This window comes from Triticum urartu, chromosome 3, assembly GCF_003073215.2.
Source record: "Triticum urartu cultivar G1812 chromosome 3, Tu2.1, whole genome shotgun sequence".
NCBI classification, from domain to species: Eukaryota; Viridiplantae; Streptophyta; class Magnoliopsida; order Poales; family Poaceae; genus Triticum; species Triticum urartu.
This window is the reverse complement of record NC_053024.1, coordinates 4,903,686-4,924,947: the sequence shown is the minus strand read 5'-3', so window position 1 is coordinate 4,924,947 and position 21,262 is coordinate 4,903,686. Positions and strand designations below refer to the sequence as shown.

Here is a 21,262-nt window from a genome sequence, read left to right as displayed (position 1 = left end):
ATATCCATAACCTTAAATCCATGCAATCCTTACAACACTTTTAAAAGCAACAACTGTACTAAAAGATGCATCTGATACAAAAGGATCATAGTTCACCGCCAGACAAAGGAATCAAAGTTTGATGCTGGACGGTGCAAATTCATACTAAAAGCATAGATAAAACGGAGAAGGGTGGAGGAAATCATTATTTCCGCATTGGCCGCTTCATCTTGCGGTCACCGGTGCGGCTGTGCCCCTCCGCGTAGGCGTCGGCGTGCGGCCGTGCATCGTCGTCGGAGTTGGAGCCGTCTGTGACGTTCGAGTCATCGTCGGAGCAGATATAGCCCGTTAGCCTCCGACGCCGGCGGTCCTGCACCATCGCATGGCAGACCGCCTTTGCATTGGCAGTCGCCTCCTTAGATGCCTCATGTTCTGACAGCTCAATGGCGAGCCGGAGTGCCTTGGTATTCTTGCGGAGGAGCTGCCGCGCATCCGTTTCCTCTGTCGTAAGGGAGTAGCAGAGGACCAAATCGAGGAGCGCGTAATCAGGATCCACCGAGCGCTCGCGCATGCCCGGCTCGCGGCCAGCACCTTCCCCGTCATCGCCCTCTCCCTCGCTCGCTGCCGCTCGCGGTGGCATGGCAATGCTTCAGATTCAAGCATCCTTGTCCTTGCCGGCGCCGGCGCAGGCACGAGGAACCAGCGGTGCCCTGGTACGCCATCCAGAGTAGATCCAACTTGCGGTGGTGGGCGACATATATAGACGAGCGTGGAGCGGCCAGAGCTGCGCGACGGGCGGTATGGCCCGGCGACATCGCTGGCGCTGCATGGCCGGGCGACACAGGAGGGAGCGGAATCGAAGTTGCCGCAGCAGCCCTAGTCCAGTCACGGCCGCTTTAATGCAATGCGGAGGGCGATCTCCACATCGTTCGGCTCCCCTTCGCGCAGCAAGCTCGCCCAGTCGTCGGAGCCGCCGGATCCACCACCAGAGCGAGCGTTGCTGCCGTCGCTGGCCATCGATTGGAAGTGAAGGGGACTGGAAGGGGAGGAGACATAGAGAGAGAGAGAGAGAGAGAGAGAGAGAGAGAAAGATATGACTGGTTGACTCCAGTGCATTGTTTGTTCGCAGGTTGTTGTTTGTGGTGACAGGGTAGGCCAAGGTGGTCAAGCCGACATGATGGGCGCGTTCGAGCGCGTCCGGGCCTTCCCGTACCTGCATCAGATTTGGGTGGGGTATAAGAGGTTTTTGGAAATATGAGCAATTTACCAAATGATTTTATTAACAGAAATACTAGATAAAGCATGACTAATATAATAGAGATAAAACAAGTCAAGCGTTCTGACAGAGAGAAGGTAAATAGCTTCTGCATATATGAACCGTAGCCTAGCATATCTATAGTAGACAGTAGAACTAGTTGCATATATGAAGTAGAACCTAACATATCTAGAACAAGTATTAGTACGATAAACTGTGGCAGGACATCTAACAGAAAGAAGAACACGTACGGGACAATAGCAGCAGTAGCACTGGACTTGGGGTCGGTGTCCTCGCCAGCCATGTCGTCGAGGAGGTTGTCGACGTCGGGGAAGAAATCCTCGTCGGGGAAGTACTCGTCGGAGTCCGGGGCGTCCGTGACGAAGGAGTTAGTCAGTAGTCGCGCAGAGCGCTCCCCAAAAACCTTATCACCCTTCTCCCGTACAGGACTCAAAGAGGTGCGGTTTTGGAGGCCTACTGTCCCGTCCTGCGGTGCACGCCGCAAGCGGGATGGGGAAGATCGTAGCAGCAACGCAGTGCTCAGGAACTTGTGGCGAGAGGAGGAAGAGATTCTGGTGCATCTCTCTGGGAGGAGCGACCTCCCTTTTATAGGCGCAAGAGAAGGAGGCGAGAGGGCAACGACGGGAGGCGAAACGAAGAGACGGAGGCAAAAGGCTGCACCGTTCGCATTCGAACTCCACTTTCGCAAAAATCTTTTCAGCTTCTGTGTGACCTTTCGTATACCCGTAGTGCGTGGCAAAAAATTTAGATATCGGCTCGGCTCATTCCCGCAACCCGCGGCGCGGCGCGGCGAGGCGGGCGGCGGAGGAGGAGCACGCGTGGATATCCCTCTTGTTCTCATGCTCGTACAAGTGGGGAAAGAACCTCCCTTATAAGGAGGTCCAACTCCCACTCAACTAGCAATGTGGGACTAAACTTTAGTAGTATCCCTTGCCTTGCACAAATGGGCTAAGTGGGCCTCTAGGATTTATTAGGAATTTCTGAAATAGTTATTGGGCTGCCCAAAATAGACTAAATTCCAGCAATCCCCCACCAGATCCCAGAGGCACACAGAAATTTGCCTTTGGTTCCAAAACACTGTTTTATATACCTGTACTATAGTGGAGACTGTTAAGTTGAACTTCCACCTAGAACTCTATGCTACACTAGTAAGCAACTTGAACAGTGGACTGAGCCTTGAACTGCAAGTTTTCTGCGAATCTAGCTTCACATAAAGCCTTGACCGATACGTGACTACCGTGGGTCTTCCCCGCGGGTGGAGCTTGTGCGTCATACTCCGTGACCTTTCATGAGGTTACTAGAGAGAACCCTACTCTCATAGATTGCGACGTTTGACAATCAGACTCATATAGGTGTGTTCTTCAAAAGATGTTCTGCAGGATAACATCTCTGCTTAAATAAGCCACTTAGAACACATTAAGATATACATCAACCTGCCATGCAGATTAGGAGAGTATTGCATCTTCATGGAGTGGTATTGTGAACAGTAAGGATACTCTCCTCTCAGTTGACCAACAGCTTGTCTTCCACATCTAATTCACAGGATCTCCGATCACAAAGAATAGGTTACCACTGTGAACAACTCATATTGTGGGTCTCATACCCGTCTCCCTCGATGCATTATCTATCACATTACGTGATAGACCCTTAGTAAAAGGATCTGCCAAATTTTTAGATGTTCGGATATAATCCAACGTAATAACTCCGGAGTTTTTCATTTTCCTGACAGACTTTAACCTTCTCTGAACGTGTCTTGATGACATCATGTTATCCTTTGAGCTGCTCACTTTCGTGATCACAGTTTGATTGTCGCAGTTCATAAGGACACCCGGTACAGGTTTCTCAACAACCGGCAAGTCATTCAAGAGCCGGTGAAGCCAATCTGCTTCAACCATAGCTGTATCTAGTGCTGTGAGTTCTGCTTCCATTGTTGACCGCGTTAAGATGGTCTGCTTGCAAGACTTCCAAGAAACAGCGCCACCTCCATGAGTGAATACATAACCGCTCGTGGCCTTTATCTCTTCAGCATCTGAGATCCAGTTTGAGTCACTATACCCTTCAAGCACCTTTGGATGCCCGGTGTAGTGAATTCCATAATTTCCAGTGCCTTTCAAATAACGCAAAACTCTCTCTAGAGCTTTCCAATGCACATCTCCTGGTTTCGAGACAAACCGACTCAGTTTGCTAACAGTAAAAGAGATGTCAGGTCTTGTAGCACTTGCTAAGTACATAAGCGAGCCAATAATCTGAGAATATTTCAATTGATCTCTAGGAATTCTTCGATTCTTTTGAAGTAACACACTCGCATCATATGGTGTTGGAGAGGGCTTGCAGTCACTATAGCCAAAGCGACTCAAGATCTTTTCCACATAGTGAGATTGAAGCAATGTAATCCCACTATTATCGTCTCTCAACAACTTGATGTTCAGAATGACATCAGCCACTCCTAAATCCTTCATCTCAAAAGAACGAGATAGGAAATCCTTGACCTCCTTAATAACATTCAGATTTGTTCCGAAAATCAGTATGTCATCAACATACAAGCACAGGATAACTCCCTCGCCCCCACCATGGCGATAGTACACACATTTGTCAGCTTCGTTCACAACAAAGCCTGCAGCTGTTAAAGTTCTTTCAAACTTCTCATGCCACTGTTTGGGTGCTTGCTTAAGTCCGTACAAAGACTACAACAACTTGCACACTTTCCCTTCCTGACCATCTAGTACAAACCCACCTGGTTGTTCCATATAAATTTTCTCGTCCAACTCTCCATTTAGGAAAGCAGTCTTAACATCCATTTGATGAACGAGAAGACCATGCGAGGCAGCTAGTGAAAGTAGAACTCGAATAGTGGTCAGTCGAGCCACAAGTGAGTAAGTATCAAAGAAGTCTTCACCTTCCTTTTGGGTATAACCCTTAGCCACGAGCCGAACTTTGTACTTTTCAATAGTACCATCGGGCCTAAGCTTCTTCTTGAATACCCATTTGCATCCTATAGGTTTGCACCCATAAGGACGATCAGTTATCTCCCAGGTTTCATTTGCCAATATGGAATCCATCTCGCTACGAATCGCTTCCTTCCAGTAGTCAGCATCTTCAGATGCATAGGCCTCTGAAATAGAACTGAGAGTGTCATCTATGAGATACACAAGAAAATCATCACCAAAGGACTTTGCAGTCCTCTGTCTCTTGCTCCTAGTAGGAACTTCATTGTTCTCCCCCACAGGACTTTCAAAGTGTTCCATCGAAATGGCAGGTTCGGTAATTGTAACTGGTTCCTGATTCAATGAACTAGGCATCTCCTGATTAGATGAGGTAGCCATATCCTTCATGGGAAAGATATCTTCAAAGAAAGTCGCATCATTCGACTCCATGATCGTACCGACATGTATGTCAGGTACCTCAGATTTTACAACCAAGAATCTATGGCCAATGCTATGAAAAGCATATCCCAGGAAAACACAATCCACAGTCTTTGGTCCAAGCTTCCGCTTCTTTGGAATTGGAACATTGACTTTCGCCAAACAACCCCATGTTCGTAGATAAGAGAGTTTTAACCTTTTCTTCTCCCATTCCTCGAATGGAGTTATCTCTTTGTTCTTTGTGGGAACTCGGTTTAGAACATGACATGCAGTCAATATCGCCTCCCCCCACCATGCCTTGGAGAGACCCGAAGTGTCTAACATGGCGTTAACCAAATCTGTTAGAGTACGATTCTTTCTTTCGGCCACCCCATTTGACTGAGGTGAATAGGGAGGATTCCTCTCATGGATTATACCATGTTCCACACAAAAAGCATCAAATTCATTGGAAAAATACTCTCCACCACGCTCGGACCTAAGCCTCTTGATTTTTCGATCAAGTTGGTTTTCCACTTCAGCTTTATAGATCTTGAAAAAGTTCAAAGCCTCATCCTTAGATTTCAGAAGATACACACGGCAGTATCTAGTGGAGTCATCAATTAACGTCATGAAATATTTCTTTCCACCTTTTGTCAAAACACCATTCATTTCACATAGATCTGAATGTATGAGCTCTAGTGGTGCAAGATTTCTCGTTTCCGCAGTCGTGTGAGACTTACGAGGTTGCTTAGCTTGCACACACACTTGACACTTAGATCCCTTGACAGTGGTGAAACTAGGGATTAAGTTCAACTTCGCTAGTCGCCACATGCAACCAAAGTTAACATGACAAAGATGTGAATGCCACACATTTGATTCACTATTGTTGGAAATATGATTAACAACTTTATTGCAAACGTCTGATAAGGATAAACGAAACAGGCCTCCTGACTCATAGCCTTTACCAACAAAGGTTCCATACTTGGGTATTACAAATTTATTCGACTCAAAGACAAGCTTGTAGCCATCTCTACACAGAAGAGATCCGCTAACAAGATTTTTATTGACGGAGGGGACATAATGCACGTTCTTCAGCCGCACGATCTTCCCCGAAGTAAACTTCAGATCGACCGTGCCAACACCACGAACAGAAGCACTTGAACCGTTGCCCATCAGCACGGTTGAAGTCCCTGCGGTCTGATAAGACGAAAACATTGAAATATCACCACATACATGCACATTAGCACCCGTGTCAATCAACCAGCCAGGAGAATGACATACTGAAAGAATAGTGGGAAATATACCATACCCAACATCCTTCATGTCAGTGTCTCCAATGAAAACATTAGCGGTCTTGCCGCCTTTCCCAGGATGACGCTTGTCATAGGATTAGGGCAACTAGGAGCCCAATGATCAGGATGTCCACACACATGACAAGCACCTTTCTTCTTGTCATTCTTCTTCTTGAAGTTCGTGTGTTGCACAGCCTTGTTCTTCCCATCAAACTTTGCTTTACCATCAAACTTGCCCTTGTTCTTGAACTTGTGGGGCTAGAAGTTCTGCTTCTGTACCACATTGGCACTAGATCCTTCCTCAATACCTCGAGCACGTGTGTCCTTTGCTCTCGCCTTTTCTTCCACATCAAGAGTGCCAATGAGATCCGGGACGGAAAACTCCTGCCTCTTATGCTTCAGCAAGGTAGCAAAGTTCCTCCATGAAGGAGGAAGCTTAGTGATGATACCACCGGCAACAAACTTGTCCGGTAGCATACAACTGAAGTGCTCAAGTTCTCTAGCAAATGACTGTATCTCATGAGCTTGCTCAACCACGGAGCGCTCTTCAGTCATTATATAATCATAGAATTGTTCCATGATGTACAGCTCAGTGCCAGCATCCGAGACCCCAAACTTGGCCTCGAGTGCATCCCACATATCTTTTCCATTATCGATTGACGCATAAGCATCAACTATGTTCTCACCAAGAACACTCAAGAGAGCAGCTTTAAACAGAGTATCCATTTTCTGAAAATCTTGTGCTTGTTGAGCATCAAGCTCTCCTTCAGGTTTGCCGAGAGTGGCGTCATAGTAACTCATGGTTTGAAACCATAAGACTGCTCTCACGCGCCATCTCTTATAGTGGATACCCTCAAACATAGGAGGTCTCATGGAAGCAGCAAAACCACTCGGGGTAAATTGCCTATAATAAGGTTTTTGGATTGTTGGAAATATGAGCAATTTACCAAATGATTTTATTAACAGAAATACTAGATAAAGCATGACTAATATAATAGAGATAAAACAAGTCAAGCGTTCTGACAGAGAGAAGGTAAATAGTTTCTGCATATATGAACCGTAGCCTAGCATATCTATAGCAGACAGTAGAACTAGTTGCATATATGAAGTAGAATCTAACATATCTAGAGCAAGTACTAGTACGATAAACTGTGGCAGGACATCTAACAGAAAGAAGAACACGTACGGGACAGCAGCAGCAGTAGCACTGGACTTGGGGTCGGTGTCCTCGCCAGCCATGTCATCGAGGAGGTTGTCGACGTCGGGGAAGAAGTCGTCGTCGGTGAAGTAGTCGTTGGAGTCCGGGGCGTCCGTGACGAAGGAGTTAGTCAGTAGTCGCGTAGAGCACTCCCCAAAAACCTTATCACCCTTCTCCCGTACAGGACTCAAAGAGGTGCGGTTTCGGAGGCCTACTGTCCCGTCCTGCGGTGCACGCCGCAAGCCGGGATGGGGAAGATCGTAGCAGCAGCGCAGTGCTCAGGAACTTGTGGCGAGAGGAGGAAGAGATTCTGGTGCATCTCTCTGGGAGGAGCGACCTCCCTTTTATAGGCGCAAGAGAAGGAGGCGAGAGGGCAACGACGGGAGGCGAAACGAAGATACGGAGGCGAAGGGCTGCACCGTTCGCATTCGAACTCCACTTTCGCAAAAATCTTTTCAGCTTTCGTGTGACCTTTCGTATACCCGTAGTGCATGGCAAAAAATTTAGGTATCGGCTCGGCTCATTCCCGGAACCCGCAGCGCGGTGCGGCGGGCGGCGGAGGAGTTGCACGCGTGGATATCCCTCTTATTCTCATGCTCGTACAAGTGGGGAAAGAACCTCCCTTATAAGGAGGTCCAACTCCCACTCAACTAGCAATGTGGGACTAAACTTTAGTAGTATTCCTTGCCTTGCACAAATGGGCTAAGTGGGCCTCTAGGATTTATTAGGAATTTCTGAAATAGTTATTGGGCTGCCCAAAATAGACTAAATTCCAGCAGAGGTGCCAGGTCAGCCCGGGCGTATAAGACTGATCTGAGGAGCACATCTGGTTTAGTGATCGGGCACTGACCGGGTCTTCAACCTGATCATTTTGGGAGCCCGGCTATAGATGCTCTTACCTGATAGTGGTCGAAGTCGTCCGCCGGTCAACAGGGACACTTTGGAAAATTTATCCAGTGACGTGACATGTGCTCGATTTTCTTCTTCCTTTTTTGGCTAGTGGCGCTCTTCTACTGATTCATGTTTGTGATTGCAGACCTGCTATGGCCCAGTGTTTTTCACGTCAAGAAAGCTGCGTCGGAAGACGATGGAAGAATCGTTCATTTGAAAACTCTCTTCTATTTTTGAAGGAATTTTGTAAATTCATTTTCTTTGGGGACATTGAAAATTATCTGGAGGCAGAATTACTTTTTTAAGGGTATAATGATTCTTTATTCAAGCAATTTCAACGGAATCTTTATAATGTCATGTGGTTGAAGGAACCACACATGCCTTCCAACATCTGAAGACAAAGCAAATTTAGCTTGAAATCTGAAGACTTCAAAGAAATCTAGCTTGCTAGCACAAATCTCCTAGATAATAGCTACATATCTCCCACCTTGGTTTGCCTGAATATCTTTTATTACTGTAGCACAGTCCAAAAAAATCAAGACCCGGGAGATGTCTAGATCCTTGGCCAAAGCCAAAGCTTCACACCAAGCAAGGGCTTCCAACGTTGGAACGTCGGCAATACCCATAAAATTGACCGCTGATGAACCCACTCTGTATCACAGGATACTCTCCCATGAAAATAAATGTAGATGGCGCGGGGCATGGGTTGAGAGGTGCAGTGGCTGCAATTTGTCGGGCCATCGGATCTCAGATCCAACGGCATCTGAGAAGCTCCTATAGCTATTGTCTTGCGCATATTTTTTTGACCTTTTTGAGGCCTTTTTTGCAAAATGTTTGTCATCTCATGGGTGCTCTTGGATCTGAGATCCAACGGCCGAGCTCGCACGGGAGCATCTGAGCTTTGGTGCTCCCGGAGCACCAGATATTTTCCCTTCTTTTCATAAATCCTTGCGGTGGTCTAATCCACGGCTGCAAAACTGTAACACGAGTAGGTTGTGCCATTGTTCTCTGTGGACGTGCAGTGGCTTTGATCTCCTCCATGAAATGCTTTACAAAAAGATGAGTGGACATTGGGGACTGAAATTCCTGCTCATAGATCGCCTTCCTTCTTGCTTACCAAACCGCCAATAGGATCACCACCATCTCTTTAAAACCATCTTGCTGTAATGACTCATGCATAGTAGCTAGCCAAAGTTTTGCATCCGTGATTGTAGTCATTACCATATGTTCAATCAAATCCTCCTTTGCAAGAGCACATACTGACCTGGCCATCGTGCATTCAACCAGTGTATACATCCACGAATTACACATAACACATAGTGGACAAAGTAGGGTATCAGACATGTTTGTATGATTTAAAATGTCCAGGGTAGGGATTGAATGCCTCGCGAAACACCACAAAAAGACCTGAAGCTTCGTTGGTACCGCAATGCCCCACAAATTAGTCCATTGCTTTGCCACTAACTCCATGTCCGAAGTACCACTGTTACCATCAAGCCAACCCTCTCTCATAATTTTCATGTTTACCAACATGTGAGATGCAGAGCGAACTGAAAAACCATCCATTTGTTTCATGTGCCCAAGACCAGAAGTCCGAAATATTCTTTGTGCACACAGGAAGGCCCAGGATCAAGGCGACATCAAAATGTAAGAAAGAGTTTCTCACAAGTTCTTCCCGCCATCTAGCATTAGTCTCATCGATAAGATCTCAAACCCAAAAGACACTGTTATGTGAAGGACGTATAGGCTCATGGAGTTCTCCCATGGCAACCAGTTATGGTTCCAAATTTCAGTGGTGGTTCCATCTCCAACTCGCCAAATTAGCCCTTGAACAAGGACATCTCTTCCTTCAATTATCGGTCTCCAAATCCGTGAGGTGTGAGAACCCACAGTGGCATGCACACTACTGCAGGAATGCCCAGCAGTGGCGGGCGGGAAAAGCCCAGCAGTGGCAGGGCAGGCTCCCAGGGGCGCCCGCTGTTGGGGAACGTAATAATTTCAAAAAAATTCCTACGCACACGCAAGATCATGGTGATGCATAGCAACGAGAGGGGAGAGTGTTGTCCACATACCCTCGTAGACCGAAAGCGGAAGCGTTAGCACAACGCGGTTTATGTAGTCGTACGTCTTCACGATCCGACCGATCAAGTACCGAACGCACGGCACCTCCGAGTTCAGCACACGTTCAGCCCGATGACGTCCCTCGAACTCCGATCCAGCCGAGTGTTGAGGGAGAGTTTCTTCAGCACGATGGCGTGGTGACGATGTTGATGTTCTACCGACGCAGGGCTTCGCCTAAGCACCGCTACAGTATTGTCGAGGTGGACTATATATATGGTGGAGGGGGGCACCGCACACAGCTAAAAGATCAAATAGATCAATTGTTGTGTCTATGGGGTGCCCCCTGCCCCCGTATGTAAAGGAGCAAGGGGGAGGCCGGCTGGCCCTCTATGGCGCGCCAGGAGGAGTCCTCCTCCTAGTAGCAGTAGGACTCCTCTCTTTCCTACTCCTACTAGGAGGGGGAAAGGAAGGGGGAGAGGGAGAAGGAAAGGGGGGCGCCGCCCCCCTCTCCTAGTCCAATTCGGACCAGAGGGGGAGGGGCGCGCGGCCTGCCCTAGGCCAGCCCTCTCTCTCCACTAAGGCCTATAAGGCCCATTACTTCTCCCGGGGGGTTCCGATAACCCTCTGGCACTCCGGTTTTCTCCGAAATCACCCGGAACACTTCCGGTGTCTGAATATAGTCGTCCAATATATCAATCTTTATGTCCCGACCATTTGGAGACTCCTCGTCATGTCCATGATCACATCCGGGACTCCGAACAACCATTTGTACATCAAAACATATAAACTCATAATATAACTGTCATCGAAACGTTAAGCGTGCGGACCCTACGGGTTCGAGAACTATGTAGACATGACCGAGAAACGTCTCCGGTCAATAACCAATAGCGGAACCTGGATGCTCATATTGGCTCCCACATATTCTACGAAGATCTTTATCGGTCATACCGCATAACAACATACGTTGTTCCCTTTGTCATCGGTATGTTACTTGCCCGAGATTCGATCGTCGGTATCTCAATACCTAGTTCAATCTCGTTACCGGCAAGTCTCTTTACTCGTTCCATAATACATCATCCCGCAACTAACTCATTAGTTGCAATGTTGCAAGGCTTAAGTGATGTGCATTACCGAGAGGGCCCAGAGATACCTCTCCGACAATCGGAGTGACAAATCCTAATCTCGAAATACGCCAACCTAACAAGTACCTTCGGAGACACCTGTAGAGCACCTTTATAGTCACCCAGTTACGTTATGACGTTTGGTAGCACACAAAGTGTTCCTCCGGTAAACGGGAGTTGCATAATCTCAGTCATAGGAACATGTATAAGTCATGAAGAAAGCAATAGCAACATACCAAACGATCGAGTGCTAAGCTAACAGAATGGGTCAAGTCAATCACATCATCCATCTAATGATGTGATCCCGTTAATCAAATGACAACCCATGTCAATGGCTAGGAAACATAACCATCTTTGATCAACGAGCTAGTGAAGTAGAGGCATACTAGTGACATACTGTTTGTCTATGTATTCACACATGTATTATGTTTCCGGTTAATACAATTCTAGCATAAATAATAAACATTAACCATGATATAAGGAAATAAATAATAACTTTATTATTGCCTCTAGGGCATATTTTCTTCACCCGCCACTGACCTTCCACCACTGCTATAATGGCATCAGTCGCGGGCGCGCGCCTGCCATTGGTAAAAACTCTGCAGTGGCGGGCATGTCTTGTCGCCGCCAGTGAAGCATATCGTAGTTGTGGCGGGCAGAAAATATCGCTCGCCACTGATATAATCGTCATCACACAAATAGATTTTTTTTCCCATGAATTTACGGTGCTCGAATTTGTACACATGATTTATAAAGAGGAAACTGAGAAAAGTATATAATTCATAGCATTAACTGAATAAAGCTTAATCCACTATAGGAAAAAATTGATAAAGCTTCACATTTGTAACATTTAACACACCAACATCAATGTACCACATCTATGTTAACAAACACAATAACACGTCATGAGCTTACATAATGTTCATATCTGCAACTTATTTCTAAATGAGGTCAATGATAACTATCATCTGCCACTTGTTGTGGGGCTCTTCCTTAGCGTCATTGCCACTGGTTTCTCAACCATTAGTTTCTTTCCCATCAGAAACTCCCACCAATCGGCCTAATATAAGGCTATGTGCCCGTTTGTTTCAGTCTTGTACTTAATGGTGGCGATAGCCCCTGCTCCAAGGCGTACTCCAGCAGAACCAACCGCAGGGATGTTCAGCCCGGAAACTATCTTCGCGGGTAATTTCTATGATCACCGTGATTAGAAGCACAAACAGCACGCAATGTTAGTGTTACATGAACAAAAAAGAGAGGAAATAATACAAAACATACCATGACGATGTTTGTCTTGGTTAAACGGTGCATAAGGGGCACCCCCATGTAGTTCTCAGTTGGTGGTAGGATCGCCAAGAGATTGTTCCTCTCATTGTTTGCAAGCTTCTTCATTCTTTGAGAAAAAATGGAGAGACTGGAACGTCATCATAATCATCCTGACCATCCTCGTCTTCTTGGTCATTATCATCGTCATGGATATCCTCATCATCATGACTATCTCCATCTTCTTGGTCATCCTCATCGTCCTGGGTATCCTCATCATCCTCATCATATTCACCATCCTCATCATCTTGGTTGCAGAAATAGATAATCCTTAAACTGTTGACCCACTCTTCTATGTAAAATGCTATGTACTCTCCCCCAAGCAGCTTATTTTTTGAAATGTACTTCATTCATCCATCACCGCAGATGATGGTTTTATGCTTTCATTTCTTCATGTCAACTTGAAATGACTGCCCCTTGTCATCCTTGAAGAGCAAAGTAACACCTATTGTATTGTTAAATTTCACCCTTACGTTGGATGGGATACACTATGCAACAGTAAAGTAAAATATGAACCAAGTTAGCCGTAATGACAGTAAATGACTGCAAAGTGGTTATAATTGTATGCTAAAGTTAAAGACCATTACCACCGATTTTTTGAACCCCTCGTTCAAAAAGATCCCAAATTCCTTTGCAGTTTCCAAGCTGTCCGCACAATTGGAAGCACCATGATCCCTATTAATCATATGATGCACTTATTATTATTAACAAAGGTTGAAAATGAACGGAAGAATTTGGCATGACCTTTGCTAAAAAATGAACATATTGAGTGCCAGAAATTTGTCGAAACGGAAATTAATCAACGTTTCCCCAAAACGTTGGCACTCATTTTTGGATCCCTGAAAATAATGTATAATTGTCCAGCTTACTTAGCCCATGCACTTGTCATATTTAAGCTTTCTTTTTCTTAGCAGAAGTTCTAACACGAATGTACGCACTCACGGAAAAATAATAGCACCAAGGGCACGTCTCACACCACTTTTTGCTCTGATTATTTCTCCTTTCTTAACTCATGATACATCAAACACGCAGCCTACTTGACATAGGTTTTGCTATTTTACTACTCAAACTTGTCTTGGAATTGGAGAAGTACTAATCTAAGATAAAGTTATATACACATGAACATGAGAACTATATATAGAAAACATTTGATCACCACCTAATTAAAACTTGCTATTGTTTGGAATAGTCGAAGAGCTGCTGCAGCGACATAACCCTACCGGCGGCGGCACCCTAACCCTATCCCTAGCTAGCGGCGGTAAATACAATAGTAAAAGATCAATTTTATTTCGAGTGTGAATGCGACCTCTTGCTGTAATTTAGTTACATAGAAATCATAATTCATCTGACAAAAAAAGATAGAATCGTAATTCATAGAACTGACATAAATACACACAAGCAGCAAAAACCAATTGCTGATCCATATAATAAATACAATCTTCAATTCATAATATGTTCATTCACATATAAAACAACTCAAACATCATCGGACAAAATTCTATGTAATACACAACGAAAACCACAACTTTTGGGGCTGGGGTAACACAAAACCACAACTCTAGAGGATTTTAACAGGAAACCACAACTTCATGACTAATCGGTAAGAAAAAACACAAATTTGTTGTGATTAGTCAGTTAAGGAGAATTATGACATGTGGGTTAATTCTTAAATGATCAATCTGGGAAGCTTCCGGCCAATTGAGCCCAACCATTTTAAAATTTGGATAACTTCTGTAAGAATCAGTGAGTTTTTCTTCAAAAAAATCGAAGTTTTCAAAAAGATAAAAAAATCAGTGATTCAAAACATATTAAATGACCAATTTGGGGAACTTTCAGCTAATTTAGCCCAGCCATTTAAAACTTGGACAATTTTTGTAAGATAAGATTGGTTCATTTGTGTTTCTTGTTATCGATTAGTCCCGGAGTAGTGGTTTTCTGCCAAAATCCCCTAGAGTTGTGGTTTTGTGTTACCTCAGCTCCAGAAGTTCTATATTTGTGCAATTTCCTCTAAGGAGGTGTTTGGTTTGGAATATTTTGCCCGTCATCTGATTACACTGCAACCTATTACCGTTAAACTTGTTTGGTTGATCGGGCCCGTAAACGGATACCGTGTAAACAAATCCTGCCGCAAGTCACGGCCCATTACGCCCCCCCCCCCCCCCCCCCCCCCCCCCACCGTAATCTGATAATGATACCGCTTTGCTCTGGTCTTCTCTTCCGATGGCTTCGCTCCTTCCCCGATCCCCTCAGCCATGGATCTGTGTTGCAGCCCCCGTTATCTGCCGCTGCGGCAGCAGCTCTCGACGGCGGTTCTCCATGTTGCGCTCGTAGTCCTCACGCGTCTTTCTCCAAACTATGGAGAAACACTGATGTTTGCTGATTCTGGAAAACTAGGTGACAGCTCTGGCGTGGATCCGCACCGCCGTGATGCAAATGATTTTTTTGTTCTTCCCTTTGGTTTATTCTTTAATTTGCTTGCTGAATTTTTTATCGCTATGTGAATCTACTGATGGAATTCTGTGGTAGTCTCACTGTTTCAGTTCGGGACTACGCATCAGCAGACCATATGTCGCAACTGGTTATAGTTCGGTTTTGGAGTTGAGCCAAACATGTTTACAGCTTTGCTCATACTGTTTATAGTGGCGACGTGACCCCATTACGATTATGTATGCGTTACCATTTTCGAACCAACCACCTCCTAAAAAAGTCATACATAACCCTCTCGTAGGTTTTATGACCACTCGGGGTATATTTGTGAATTTAGGTGATTATCAATGGCATATTTGCAATAATGGGAAAAATGGGGTCTTCTTTTCCAAGCAAACAAAGTCTTTCCAAAGTTCCATTGCATCTTAACTTCTCAAGCAAGTAGCACACCCTAATCGATGGCACACACGCTCTATAGGTGGTTCAAGCATAATGGATGCTAAGGAACCTGCAGGGTCTCTTGGTGCGGCACAAGTGCCTACGTCTTGAGCGGTAGTGGTGGCGGCCCCCTTCTTGGAGGTGGCGTGTATGGCTTCCGGCCCGGATTGTATGATGGATGAGGAACCGGCGGGGCAGGAGAGGCCGTTGGTCTAGTGCCATCCAGAGCAACTGCATCTGCATATACGGCCGTAAGTTGCACACGACAAATACCCAATAGTCAGTACGTAAGCATGTAGAGGACGAAGCCGGGCACATGTTATCTGGGATTACTACGCGTCGTAAGTATAGCATACGTACCTTGCCTCGCCACCGAACATGTCAAGGAACAGCTGATGAGAACCAGCACTGCCACAGCGCGTGCGAGGGAAGAGGCTGAAGGAGAACGCTCCATGATCTCTGCCCAGCTTCTGGATGTCCTGGAAGCTCCTTTTGTACTTACTATATATTGCTCCTTCATAAAACGAAGATTTTGGTTGGCTGCTAGGACCATGCCGTTTCTGGCCACTCAGGTAGAAAGATAATCCAATGGCCCAAGTCGTCCCCCGGTCAATGGAGACATCTTCGATGTTTCATCTAATGAATTGACAGGTACTCTTGATTCGATGCTGGCTGCACAAATATATATGGCAGAGAATGAATGCATTTAGTTAAGCTCGTATGAAGGTATACTCCTTATCTCAGTCATCCGTTCACTTGGGGATCTGAGCTTATATCCGGGCATAAAGAACAAACATGCCAAGAAAAATGAGACGAAAAGAAACGAACCAAAGAAATATTGGTATTGATATACTGGTTTAATAGGCAGCGTGTAACGTAGAATACTTGAGCATTTTGGTAGCTATTCGTCAAATCACTATTAAAACATATCCCTTACAAAGGTCACTTCTATCTCTTTTAGTGGTGACAAGTGGTGTACATGTGGTGCGTCACTTATCGTAATTAGATAGTTTTGATGGCACTTTTTTTTTGGGAAAGATGAATGAGTTTATTTGTGCTTTTTTCGTAGATCCAATTTTCAAAATAACATATCTCTCAAAAAAGGTGTTCAAATCACGAAGCGTTCCACGTTGCGTTTCTTACGTCAAGCTCTTCAAAACTAGATCTCTTATTGCTAATTTTGATGAACCTTTTTGAAAGAAACCATGCTTCAAAACTGTACAAACCCGTCCTTTAAAATTGTAGAAAGATATGCTTCAAAAATTGTAGTAATTGTGCTTCGCTTTTAAGAAAGCACAAATTATGATTCTCATGGAAGCATACCTGTATTTCACTTTTCGGGAAAACAAAGTTGTGTTTTGCACACGAGAATCACACTTGTGCTTCTTGCATGGAAAGCGCGCCGTGTTTCACTTTTGGAGGGAGCACATAAGGACAACTGTACTTTCACAGGGAAGCACAATTGTGTTTCAAATGAAAGCACAGATGTGTTTCACTTTTGGGGAAGCCCAACTATGCTTTCAAGATAGCACATTTATGATTTGCTTCATGCTTCTAACAGACCAAAAAAACAAAAAATAACTGATAAATGAAAACAAAAAACAAACAAAAAGATTCAGACGTGAAATGCGCAACACATGTGGCACTAGGACACACTACATGACGCGCTAGCGCTCCCACTCTTGGAGAATGCTCCCCGTGGGATACCCTACAACTAGTTGCTCCCAACTATTTAACGCTACGAAGCCTATATCATTATTCAAAAAAGTCATAAGGTACGTAAGTCTTCTTCTGCACGCGAGCTCAAATAAGCTCGGGATGAACAGTAAATATGAGAAAAATGAATAAAAAACAGAATTCTTTTGTGACAAAGTTTGACAAATGTTTTGAGTGCTTGAAATTTTCATCGCGAAATGATATTCGTGAAAGTCACGGCAAAAAACAAAATCAGCACTCCAAAATTTCAAACATAAAGCATCAATTTTGATTTTTTTTTTCTCCACTACTTTCCTGAATGTCATTTAATGATAAAATTTTGCATGAGCACAAAAAATTTGCCAAAGTTTGCCACAAAAGAATTTCAGAATCTTTTTTATTTTTTACTATTTTTAAAATTTTACTATACACCATGGAGAATTTGACCTCGGGACTAGATAGTACGCTTTCCCTAAAGTAACACGCAAACTGAGCATACTAAGATGGTTATGTTAACATGTGGTGGGACGAGCCCACCAGGGCTTAAGTCATAGACCTGCCACTGGTTCCCGCACTTTCCTAAATTTCTTTCAGCCCTTTTTGCCGATGTTCATTCAGTGGGAGGAGACCTTATCGTCAATTACAAGGCGCCTATGGTGACTTTGTGAATCTTAAGATATTGTGTCAACTTAATAACTCGGAGGTGCTCATACGGTAGGTTGTGTGTACCTATGTTTATATGAATGAGTGTATGTGTATGTTTGTGAGCATCAGCTATTAAAATGTTAGCTATCCACAGACTCTGGAAATAAGACTGTATAGATGAAGAGTTAACCAATTATAAATGTTCAGGTGATGACAGAATTACACATATGAGTTGCATGGTACGTACCTCGTGGTGTCTGGTTCCCACAACAGAGGATGTTGGGTACATATCACCGGTGAGAGGGGATTCCCTCTAATCAGGAGCAGCTGATGGAACAAAGTAGATCCTCGTTGTATGCCGGTAACGTTACAGACACAACCCGAACTTGTCCCAGTCAAAGGGCCGAACCTGGCTAGTATAGTTTGTTGGACTTGATTTGTGCGTCCAGAAAACACTCTGGGTAGACATAGCCCACTTGGTCACCGTATACTTCAACTTTTTCTTTGTATCATACATAGCCCCTATCTGAACTGGGCTGTTCATTTTTTCTGTTCGGCCCATTTATTTCCCATGGTTCTTCGGCCCATTTACTTTCATACTGGGCATCAGTTTTTCTGATAGGCCATTCTTTTTTCCATCCAATTTTGCCGCTGCTTTCGTCTTGAATCACGAGGTAGACTTTCTAGGTTTTTTTTGAAGGTAACATCCAACTGTATTGAAAAAAGGGCTCAACCCTGATCACATTCATTTTAACACACAGAGGTAATATGTGAAGGCACACTCGTGAGGCATAAAACAAATGTGTCAGTGAAAATTCTAGTCCCGTCGGGACACTAGAGCGGGCGAGCAAGCCCACCCAATGATCAGAAAATCCATGCAAGTCTATGTGGGTGCCATTAGTCGACGGACAGACGCCGGTAATAAGTTCGGGTGGATGACTTGTCGCTTGTCATTCTTGTCGTCGACCCTTCTCTTTGTTTCATCATCTTATTTCTTCATCGTCATGCACACATCGGTTCGTCCTCCTGACATGTCAACGATTCGTAGGAGTAGATCTCAGCTTCTTTTTTCACGAAAATTAGACTGTAAAGTTTGACCAGGTTTATTTAAAAAATACATATGCACTATTATCGAACAAAGGTTTGTTCTCTCTTGATTCTAGATCATTAACATCGTGACTAGGATCCCCGAATTGACTGTGTGTCACCATTTACAAAAATAATCTTCTTGTTGAAACGTAAGAAAAAATGAAAATGGCAGAGGCGGCAAATCACAAATTTCAAGGAGGATTCCAACACGTAAATCCATTAATTTGTCCTAAATCAAATGTTTGACTACATATTAAATCCCTTAACTCTTCTACAACATGGTTTTAATTGCAAGGTCAGTACGGAGATGTGAGATTGGCATGTATACTCGAATTTCTCATATCACAAAATAAGCCTTGTAAACACAAATGGAGTGGGCAGCCCGAATGTGCATGCATCGCCATTGATCGTACATCTATAGCATGTGTGCCGGTCACCGGGGTCGCCTCACTAATCGAACTTTCATTTTTTTACATTAATTGCTTATGAAAAATAACAATCTTACAAGCGGCAAAAAACGAGGGATGAGGCAATAGCAAAAATAGTAAGCAGGCTTGCGAGTTGAATCACTAGTAAGAAACCCACTGTGAATGTTTGCTCTTGAACAATCACACTATGGGGGCGAAAACCTACTAAAGATACAAATGTTTATAATACTGGGGATCACCGCACAAATTTCAACCAAAAGCAACACTTGCTCTAGTGATAGTTCCAAGCCAGCTCCGGGAAGACCAGCAGCAATCAGCTTCGAGTAACTGCCCGGCGGCGCCTAATCAAGGCCATGCATGGCAGCAGCTGTCACATCACCTGTGCTTCCACGGCATTTTACCCCGCGGCGGCGGAGGCATTCGTCCTACATGATTTCCTTGTAAGTTCCCTGACCCATCGTCTGACCACTTACCATGCTTTTCTTCTCCCCCCGGCCTTGCCTCCCCATACAGCTGACCAAATTGGTATCCTCCTTGTCCCACTGGCCCACCCCCACCCCCGTCATGGAGATCACTAAATGAATAGCCTCCTGGCGCTTCTCCGCCACCCCCCTGATCTAATTGGTGACCTCCCCTTGGCCCGGCCTCAACAGGGGCGGAGCCAGGATTTTAGTATAGGGGGGCCAAGTCAAGTTCCTAAACTTTTTCTAGACCAAAAAATAGCAATCATCATACTATAATTTATGCTACGCGCTACAAAACATTGATGCAGTTGTATGAGTTCAAATTTACCTTTACAATTGCCAATAAGATGACAAAAAAATAATTTCACTGAAAGAGAACTTACCTGTTGTAAAAAAAACAACGTTTATGATCATGCACAAGCCAAGTAAGTCTCCAGTTTCACAATGTCCGGAATAGCCTGATCATGAGTGTCAATTGGACCAGATTTGTGACTTGCACATCAGCCTCATCAACAATTTCAGTAGTGAACTTGAAGCAACCGGCTTTAAAAATGAATTAATTTTAATAGTGTTTGACAACGATTTTCTCTTCATAGCTGCTTTGCAGTATCACAATTAGCTATATTGGATAAATTTGACATGGGGAAATTTGCATCACAAATAATTACTCATACAAGATAGTCGGCATCACGGTCACACTAATTTTTAAGACATGTACAGGATAGGAATTCTTCATAGAATCGTAGCATTACAAATCAGACAACCAAAACATGTAAACTAGTAAAATCTGATGTATATGTTCAACAATGATACAAGATGAGAATTGAGATTAGTAGATGCCTGCAAAAAAAAAATGCATGGTCTGATGTGCCGATGTGCTAAACCTTGGGTCCTTGGCTAGTTTCCGTTGGTTGGAAATCAATCCTGCGTCGCGCCGTCGCAGTTGTGACGTATGAATGGAATTGGGAGCAGTAGGGCAGGGAAAAGAAGCGGCCGGGCGGGCGAGGGCACGGAACGACGGCGACTAAGCCACGTACAGGTTTTTTTATAAGCCTAATCCACGTAGAAGCTATCCACGCGAGAACGCAGAGCCCAGACCATGGGACTAGAGCGAAACCTGGCCGCTAGTGTGGGCTTCACATGGGCCTTTTCAATTTTTTTCATAAATTCACGCTGTGACATAGGGGGACCAGAAACGTATAAGCCTATGGAATAGGAGCGTTCGTATCGCTGATTGCATAGCACCATTCGATCATTAGGGGGGAGCCAGGCCCCTGCTTGCCCCCCCTTGGCTCCGCCACTGGGCCTCAGCCCCCTGACCAAAGCCGCCAAATGCACGCCCTGATGCCATCGCAACAAATTATATGTCAAAAATGCGCATCAAGTTCCAAAATATAAGAACTATAACTGACGTGTGGTTATGTACCTTTACAAACGGCACAGCATGGGCATGGCAGCAGGGAGCAGCAGCAGGCAATCACCAGGGTGATTGCCATGGCGCATGCGAGCGAGGACGGAGAAGAAGAAGACCGTTTCATGTTCTCCCAGCTTCAGCTCTGAAGAAATGATTCGATCTCTCTTTGTGGCCGGGTTA

General features: G+C 44.7%; 1 long non-coding RNA gene across 1 annotated transcript; it reads right to left on the bottom strand.

Annotated features, from left to right (window-relative positions):
- Positions 1-15,293: 15,293 nt before the first annotated feature.
- LOC125547506 lies at positions 15,294-15,818 on the bottom strand. Its single transcript, XR_007300688.1, has 2 exons — positions 15,708-15,818; positions 15,294-15,584 (listed from the first exon to the last, which is right to left on the bottom strand). It is a non-coding gene; the product is annotated as an uncharacterized LOC125547506 (long non-coding RNA).
- Between the last annotated feature and the right edge of the window lie 5,444 nt (positions 15,819-21,262).